The sequence below is a fragment of the Heterocephalus glaber genome, unplaced genomic scaffold (assembly GCF_053883595.1).
Source record: "Heterocephalus glaber isolate CG9 unplaced genomic scaffold, H.glaber_assembly_v1.0 deba00001572, whole genome shotgun sequence".
Classification (NCBI taxonomy): Eukaryota; Metazoa; Chordata; class Mammalia; order Rodentia; family Bathyergidae; genus Heterocephalus; species Heterocephalus glaber.
The window spans coordinates 22,370,262-22,380,166 of record NW_028258357.1 but is presented as its reverse complement, the minus strand read 5'-3'; the positions used below and the strand labels follow the sequence as shown (position 1 = coordinate 22,380,166).

Here is a 9,905-nt window from a genome sequence, read left to right as displayed (position 1 = left end):
GTATGAGGAAAACCAGCCACGGCAAAGCCTCCCCAGGAAAACCCAACAGCATCTGATCTTCCCCTCCAGTTCTTTTGGGCCCTTGGCAACGATCCTCGGGCGGGTCTTCCATGCCCAGAGCCACGCTGACTCAGTTCAGCTGGGAGTTCCAAGTTGACCGTTAGTTAGTCCACCACAGACCCTGACCCCATTATGCACTAAAAGACAAACATCCTATTGCTTCCCCAGCCCCTCCACGGCCCCTTCTACTTAACCTGGAACCCCAGCTCTCTCCTGGGAAGGGAAAGAAAAGAATGAGAACGAGCTGTGGACAGCTCCATAGGAAGCAGGTGGGAGAGGGAGAGGGAGAGGGAGGGGGAGGGGGAGGGGGAGGGGGAGGGCCCGGGAGCCGCTACTGAGGTCAGAGGGTGACAGATGGGTCAGCCCCCTGGACGGGACGGGACAGCCCCTCTGCCGAGCCCACCTCCAGGACAACAGGTGAGTGCTCCGTTAGTGCCTCCATGGATGAAGATTTAGGTCCTCATTTCCAAATCAAGTGGAATACTCCCTGCGTGGAGAAGCACTTCCAAAATAAGATGCAAAACTCAGAAGATGTAAGAAAAGGTTGTCCCTGAAGCGTGTCTCTTGCTGAACAGTGCTCGCTGGACTACGTCACCTATGCCCGAGAGACTCACGTTAGGGCCAGTGTGTGCTCGTGGGGTGCACAACACGCGTGGGGGATGGGCTGAAGGACTCCTGCAGACTCCGTGGGGGCTGAGCTGGGAAAGGCCCCTGACTCGGCCTATGTACCTTCCAGGGTCTTATTTCCTTAACAACGAGAGTGAATTAGTGTCATTTCACATTGCCATCTAATGATACAGGTGCGATGGAAAATTATGGCAAATGTTTAAATTTTTAAAAATCATTACACTAAAAGACACATTGCCATCGATCCCCTCACCTTGAATGTTGGGGTTCTGCCACTGCAGGTTCTTACAGTTTGCTCACAGGGATGGGATGCTCTTAGGTATGATTTGGTGAAGGACGGAGAGCACCCTACTTTGAGTCCAGCTGAAGGGACCAGGAAGGTGGCATATAGATGACAAACCTCTCCACGTTGGCTCTGGTGCCTCGGAGTCCTCTTTGCTGTCTGGTATCAAGATGGTTCTCCAATTTTTACCTTAGATCAAAAATAAAATCACCTGGAGAGCGTGGTAAGATGACCTCAGCTTTCTGATCAGTAGACTAAGCCTACAGATTTGCATTCTACCAAGTTCCCCCTGCAGCTGAGGCTGGTGTCACTCAGTACCCTAAATCTCTGTTCTTCGGGCTGTGAGCACCGGAACAGGAGCTAGCTTGTCTTTCTGCTCCTGAGTTCTAACCCATGTTTGTTCCTGAATATGTGGTGTGATAAAAAATACAATGAATGCTTAAAAATTTTAAAAATGTGTTATATTTACCCTACTCACCAGACCTGACACCGTGTAATGTCTGGCTCTTCCTCAAAGTTGAAATGACCATGAAAAGTAAACATTTTGAATCAATTCAGGATGTTGGAACAGCTATGAAAAGACTCATGAAAGAGGACTTCCAGAAGTGCTTCAGAAAGTGGCAAAAAAAGTGGGATGAGGGTGTTTGAAATGAGGGGGAGGATTTTCAGGGGGGATTAATGGCAATACGCCTTTTACTGTAGTAATTTTTAAAATTACATATTCACTGTATATTTTGATCACACTTCATAGCTTAGTGGAGGGCTATTCACATTGTGCAATAGATAACATTCCCATCACATTTTTATTCATATTTAAGAAAATCATGATAGCAAATGGAGCTTTTCATATAAAGTACATAATGGATTTGTGAAAGACTCCTCTCTTTGCTACATCAAAACTATTCATGCAAGCGGGAGAATATTGATCTTCAGTTTTTAGATTGTTTTCTTTAAGCACTATTCTCAGTAAAGTACATGGAGTTTGCTTTCATTTTAAACATTTTTGTTTCAATCTCTGACTTTGCAGGCCTTCCTTTCTTGGCGATAAATTGGACAAGATATTTCCCAGAATGGTGGGGGACCTCGATGCTCCTCTTGCTTTTGAAGATGGAAAACTGAGAGCTTTGGACACGCAGGTACTTGCATGGTGGCTTTTGCCTGAGGTCCTGAGCACTTTAGTGGACAGTGTCAGCCGAGAGCAGGGCTTGTGACTCACTGTACTAAAAGATGCTCGGTGATGACTCACTGAGTTGTGAGGTCAAGAATAGAAACCAGAATAACTCATCTCATGGCTTCCCTCCACGCATACACACACACACACACAAATACACGTAGCATGCAGTGTCAAATGCAAAGTATTACCTTTTGGTATAATTACTCAATTTCCATAAGAATATGTCAACAAGCATGCCAGCACTATGCAAACTAAGTGCCTGAAGTATTTATAATCACGTTCCATTACTCTAGCAAGTGCCCAGCCCAGGCACTGGCATGGCTGTACCTGCCAGCAAGCGAGGAGGAGGATGGAATGCAGTCAACTCTACCGAAACAGGAAGCTGTTCAAGTGTCCCTTGTGTGTATACACACACACACACACACACACACACACACACACAGTAGTCAGAGAAAGGAAAGGAAGTTGATTCTACTCCTAGAAAACCTTCAGAGACACAAGACATCTCTAGCCAAGTCCTGGAGGGAGATTTCAGGCTGTGACCCTGTCTCTATTTAGGGTACATCTGAAAAACCCCTGAGGCTGGGTACAACCTAAGTATACTAGTGCATTTTAATGCTCAAGCTGAATTCTACTGTGCTCATACATGTAATTTTTAAAGGACTCTTTAATGTACAAGTATAGATAATTACATTTTTAAAAGAATGAAGCAGGTAGCTGCCGCCTTACTTCCGCTTCTGGAGATGGCGAGCGGCTTCCGGCGGCGTGGTCCGAGAACTCGGGTAACCACAGGGTGCTGGAGCCCGAAGGGTCTGTCGTGGCGGCAGTAACCAGGCAGTGGGAGGAAAGGCCTGCCTTCGTCCTGCCCCGGGGTCGAAACTCAGTCTGGCTCCACCGCGGAGCCGTCTCGCTGCCTCTCTCTGGCCTTCGCCGCTCCCCAAGATTTCTTTTGACCGCGGATCCTGCCGGGGACTTTATTAGGGATCTCGGAAACATTGCCAAAATGCCTGACATTCAAGAAGCTACTAACAAACTTCTGGATGTGAACCTTCATGAGAACCAGAGATTTGTACCAGTGACAGAAGAAAGTGGCACCAGAAATGAGTCTGAGCATCTTCACATCACTGCTGGGGCCACTGTCCCCACTGGCTTTGAGCAAACAGCTGCGGGTTCATTGTCTGAGATCAGTGGATAACTTATTTGTGGTTGTTGAGGAGTTTAAAGATTTCCAGTTCAAAAAAACTAAGGAAGAAGCTCTGAAAGATTTTGAAGACTTGGCTGGAAAACTCCCATGGTCAGATCCTTTAAAAGTATGGGAAGTTAACACATGTTTCAAGAAGAAAAAAACGAAGTGCAAAAAGATGAGTCAGAATTCAAATAAAGAGAGAATTGATAACGGACAAGGAGACAAATTAGATGAGAGAGATATTAGAGGGTTTACTGACAATGCTCTAGAGTCACATATCTTAGACGATTAGGAAAACCCAGCCATCAAAGAGGAGATATCAACATTAGTAGGTGATGACCTGGCATCTTCCAAAGATGAGACTGATGAACATTCAAAAGAAGAAACTGAGCCTCAGGTGCTAAAGTTTAGAGTCACATGCAACAGGGCAGGAGAGAAACATTGCTTTACCTCAGATGAGGCTGCAAGAGACATTGGGGTGCTGTTCAGGATCATTTCAAGTGGAGGCTGACATGAGCAACTTTGATGTAGAGGTTCTCTTGACTATCCATGATAATGAAATGGTTGTGGGTATTGCATTGACTGAGGAGAGTCTCCACCGCAGAAATATTACACATTTTGGACCAACAACTCTTAGATCAACTCTTGCATATGGGATGCTCAGGCTCTGTGCACCTCAACCTACTGATATAATAATTGATCCAATGTGTGGAACAGGGGCAATACCCACAGAGGGGGCTACTGAATGGTCTAACTGTTATCATATCGCTGGTGATAATAGTCCACTGGCTGTAAAAAGAGCAGCTAATAATATCTCATCTTTATTGACCAAGAGCCAAATTAAAGAAAGCAAATCCTCCTGGGGATTGCCCATTGATGCTATTCAGTGGGATAGCTGCAATCTTCCACTGAGAACTGGCTCTGTGGATATCATTGTAACAGATATGCCATTTGGAAAAAGGATGGGCTCCAAAAAGAGAAATTGGGATCTTTACCCAGCTTGCCTGAGAGAGATGAGCCGTGTCTGTAGACCTGGGACAGGCCGAGCCGTACTCCTTACCCAGGACAAGAAGTGCTTTGCCAAGGCATTATCTGGAATGGGACATGTATGGCGAAAGGTACATATGGTCTGGGTGAATATTGGGGGTCTGCATGCTGCAGTTTATCTTCTGAAACAAACACCTCAAGCTTTTGTTCATTCTTCAGAGCAAGATGGAGAAAGAGGGACACCTTGGTAATACAAATCCTGCTTCCCAACACTGGAAATGTCAGCACGAAGAGAGAAAAATATTAACAGAAATGCGGTCTGCAGTATTTTAACCAGCCTGAAGCTCTTCACCTAGTGTAGCAAAAGATGTGACTACAATATGATGTAATTTAAAGATTTAAGAAGCAGAGCCTTTCAGAGCCTTTGAAACTGTTTTGATGGGGGTGGCTGGCAATTAGTTTTTTTCTTTTTCCTGTTCTTTTTTCCATACTAGGAATTCTACACAGGACCTTGGCAAATGAGCTTTCTCTCCAGGCCTTTATTCTGGAGTACTGGGATTATACCCCCAGCCCTTTCTATTCTTCTTTGTTTGTTTGTTGTTTTTTGAGGCAAAGTCTTGCTTGAACTCACTATGTAGCCCAGGCTGGCTTCGAACTTGCAGCTATTCTTGTGTCTTAGCCTCCCAAGTGCTGGGATTACAGGCATACGCCACCACACCTGGCTTTATTTTTATTTTTGAGGCCATGTCTTGCCAAGTTGTCAAGGCTGGGCTTGAACTTGTGATCCTCCTGCCTCAGCCTCCAGGTTAGTAATTTCCTTAAAAGGCTTTACAGATGATTATTGAAAACACTCTGAGGTCTAATTTTAGAACATTTTATTTTCAGGCTTTATGGCCTGTTCTCTGTTGTGTCAAGTAGAAAGCCACCTTGGCCTATATAAAAGGCAGAGAACATAATCATAAGATCTTAGGATACTTCCTATTGTCCATGCAGCTTTGCTCTTTAAGTTCTCTTTATCTCACCCTCAAAAACTAAGGCATAATTACATTTTGTGATTGTTTGCCCCAGGACAAGATGAAATTTCACAAGGTCTACAGAAAAACAAAAATAGGCATCTCTTATTCAGATTAACACAGAGATCTAAAACACGACTAAGATTTATGAAAGGGATTATAAAGTTATTACTAGTACAGGACATTTCTATTTGTAAAGAATAGCAGAAACAGGGCTGGGGATTTAGCTCACTGGTTCTGCAACCTGCCTTGAAATCCCAAGGTCCTGAGTTCAATCCCCAGTACCAAAAAAAAAAAAAAAGAATAGCAGAAACATTGGTAGATGAGGTATGGGACCAATAAGCCAAGTAGATTTTTCTTTCAGTACACAAAGGCATGTGTTGCTAAACAAGAACCTGTCAGATATTTTGTTGTTGTTGTTGGTCAAAGATGAGAGAAAAAACTGATGTATCTTTGAATGAAAACTTAATTTGGGAGTCATGTAAGTTTGTTATTTCCGCCTGGATCATTGTTCAGATTCAGTTGCTTTTCTTGTGGCATCCAGTCCTGAAATTACCTCAATATTCCGTCTTTGTAAAATGGTGCTTTCCTGGGCCAAAGAACCGTTGAGGTTTTTTTTTTTTTTTTAGAACCATTGAGGTTTTATGTGGAATTTACATTATAGTATTTGGTTTATTCTTGAGTGTCTGGCTGCGCTCAGTTTAAATTTTCTATATCATGCTAATAGATAGTATGCCACTCACACTGTTTTTTAATGTCTCCATTCAGAATAAAAGGAAAGAGTAAGAGTTCCCATTCACAGCATACTCAGCGATCCTAATCTAGTTTCTTTCAGATTTACCCCCCATTTGAGAATGAACTGGATATGACATTTCACAGCTGCATTATTTATTGTACAAAAACAACTTTTCACCTATGACACATGAAACCATTTAAACCTCAAACTAAATAGGGGTCAGTGAGCAGTCCACAGAACCAAGGACCATTTCTACCACGTGCCTCACACAGTACCTGCCACACAGTACCCATTCAGTATTTGCTGAACCAGTGAACTATTATTTCTACATATTATCAGGGATTTTTTTTTTACAGAAATACATCAGTTTTGTGCTCCAGTCATCATGTCTTTAATTCTATTAAATACTGCACTGAAAACATTAACAGACTGATTTAAGATGATGAATATAGGTAGTAGGCATCTCTTTCTCACTATCTTTTGCTGATAGGGTGACTAGACTAGGAAATGAGCAAGACTTAGAAGATCTGCACTTGAGTTGTAGATTTTTAACCATGGAAGTGGGCCTCCTGGATAACGTGAAAAGATACGAAAGAGAATCTCTTATTGGGAATGAGTCAGTATATTTTTGGGGGCAAAAATTTTGAAAATTGGGAAAAATTTTACATATCTAATGAGAGGCGTTATCTCTGGATAACACTGTGCTAAAATAGTTAAAAAGAGGATTGGTTACCTTTTTGTTTTGGTATCAGGGATTGAACTCAGGACCTTGCTTTTTTAAAATGGCAATAGGCTTTCAGAAAACTTTGTTGAAACTGTAGCCTCTCACCTGTTAATGGCTCAGGTGTCCACTTCAAGGACCAAAACACAATTTAAAGACTGACAAAAATATTGTGAAATGTCTGTGAAGAACCTAAAGTACAGTAAAGCATGGGCTTAATAGGCATAGAAAATGGAAATATCATCAGGGTAACATTTTCCAAGAAGTTTAAGGTGTCACGTGTGAAGCTCAGTGGCAGAATGGTCAACATTTGAAAATTCTAGCCATTGTAGTTACTGGACTTTGGTGTTTTGTTTTTTTTTTTTGTACTGGGGATCAAACTCAGATCCTTGCGCTTGCAAGGCAGGCGGCAGAACCACTGAGCTAAATCCCTGGCCCTGGTATTTTTTTTTTTTTTTTTTTTTTATGTTTAGAAGAAACACCAGTCTGCATACCAAAATTTTAGTTTTGTTTTTTAAGACAGGGCCTTACTCTGTAGTTCAGGCTGGCCCTGAACTCACTATGTAGCCCAGGCAGGCCTCGAACTAGTGGTGATCCTCATCTCAACCTCCCCAGTGCTAGGATTACAAGCATTCACCACTACGTCCGGCTGCATACCAAAATTTTAAATGTGCACAATTTGAAAAAATGTGTTGTTCTTTATAACAGGCTTAGCGTGTCACCAGGCTAACACGTTTGCTAACCACTTTAAGTTATAAGCTGCTTAATGACAGATTTATGTAGAAACAATTTTTATTAGAAAAGACGAAGGTATTTTAGTTTCTCTCAAGTCTTCAGCTCCAATGTCCCTAAAATACGCTCCTCTTCACAAGTCTTCCTGCCCTAACACGCCCGTCATCTTAGTCATCCAGGCTGAGTGTTTACCCTGCGTGTATATTATGACACAGCAGCCTTTGTTTGGGTTGAGGCTATCTCACTGTGTAGCTCCAACTTGTGGCCATCCTCCTGTTTCAGCCTCCAAGCGTTGGGATTACAGGTGTGTACCACAGGGCAAATTTATCATTTTTAAAAAAATTTATCATTCTTGTTTCAAGTAAAAATGGTGCACCACAAAAGTCAAGTCAGTTTTGTTTTTGAGTCAAGATCTTGCTATGCAGTTCAGGCTAGCCTTGTACTATGTGGCTGAGGCTGGCCTTGACGCACAGTAATCCTCCTGCCATTAGCCTCCTGGGTGCTGGGATTACAGGCATGCACTACCACACTTGACATTTAGTTTGTAATTCTATTGCCGCTGTGTCTTCTCAGAGTAGTCATCATCCTAAGTGCTGCTAAATGCAAACTTTCCACTTCATCACTCGCATTAAAAAGCACGTACTCGGGGATCCACATTTAACAAAATAATTTTAAGGCTTCCACCGGACATTCTGACATGAAACTGGCTTTTTCTTATGATTTACAATACAAATGTGTGGCCATGAAAAATGAGTAGTTTATGCTTCTTTTATTTTTACTAAGGTGCCTGCAGTTTTACCTGCTATTGCCTTTTAACAGTACAAATGTCAACATACAGTTGTTCAGGACAAATTACAAGACTAAAAAGTCATTCCACATTTTGACAATTTGAGGATATGTCTTTATGGCCAAGCATTCACATGGAGTATCTTTGATTAGTTGGTGCCCAGAAAATGCAAGTACAGTAACAAGTCCAGCCATTTTTTTCTATTCATTCATTTGTGAGGTGTAATATACTCAACTTCATGTCTATAAACTAATCTCCAACATGACAAGTTGCTGTGATATTTAAAACAGGAACTACTCTATTTCTTCCTTCCATCTGGCAGATATTTCAGCAGTATGATGTGTATGGCTTTCTGGTTGCTCAGCTATCATCTGTGCTGCTACCAATACAATGAAGTAATTTACCCTTTAAAACACATAGGTAGTTTATCATTTGTAGTTTGAAAACTCTTTTTTTTTTCCTTTTAAAGAGCATCACACAGGTGCATTTAAATCATTCAATACCTTAAAAAAAGCTACAGATACACTGATTGGTTTCAAAATGACTTCACAACGTAGGTGGCATCAGCACTATTCAAAATACTCCACTGCATAAGACAGACTACGTTAGAGTATCTCTAAAGCCAAACAAAACACAGCTTTCACATTTTCATTTGTTAGTTTCTTTTGTCAGTTTTTCCCTCCAAGTGAATCTTGTATAGCATTCTTAAAGATGATATAAGCTGTGGTTTAAATAGCTTGTTTTTCAGTCCAATAAACCATCCTTAACATTTCTTTCAAAACTAAAAAAAATTAAAAAAATGAAAGAATGAAGCAATTAGGAGGAATTGCATTATGGGGGAAAGAGGGATGGATTTTGAATTCAGACAGAACCAGGAGTTTGTAGCCAGGTGCTGCCACCCAGTGTGTGTATGTCCTCATCTTCAAGGGGAACCTGAAGTGCATGCTGGTATGGAAACTGTTTGCTGCTTTCCCATTTTCCATTGCCAGCACAATACCACAGACTTGATAAGTTATAAACGAAGTTGAATTTGGCTCATGGTTCTCTCGGTGTGAAGTTGAGAGGCCACATCCGATAATGGGCTTCATGTTGCCATTGCATAGCAAGAGACAGGAAGTGTGCTTCCCAGACGGTCTCTCTCTCTCTTCTTATAAGAGAAGATTTACTCTTAGGAACTCCACCCTAATGGCTTTAATCCTGATCACCTCCCAAAGGCCCCACCGAAGTTGGACTATGGCTCTACCCTCTTGGTAGCTCAGAATAGGAATTAAACTTCCATACACGAAACCCTGGGGACACGCTTAAGCCACACCCAAGCTGGAGCAGTGGTCCAGTGGCCCAAGCGTGATCACACGATCTCCACTGTGGAAACCAATGTGGGGCTGGGGTGGCAACTCCACCAACAGTTTATTGCCTTGGCTGATAAGTCCTTTCTCACCAGACCCTGGCATCTGGGCATGGGCACAGGCCCCAGGCAGGTTCTGTTTGGTGCCGAACCCCACAGGAAGGTAGGGATGATTCGCAGGGCCTGCAGCGCTGGGGTCCAGGGCTGATGGCCACAGCCACCACACCCTCAGCAGATCAGTTATGTGACATGGC

The 9,905-nt window shown here is 42.5% G+C and overlaps 1 pseudogene; it reads left to right on the top strand.

Moving 5' to 3' along the window:
* Positions 1-2,850: 2,850 nt before the first annotated feature.
* Positions 2,851-6,381, top strand: LOC110349119 (tRNA (guanine(6)-N(2))-methyltransferase THUMP3 pseudogene; annotated as a pseudogene).
* The last annotated feature ends 3,524 nt before the right edge of the window (positions 6,382-9,905 follow it).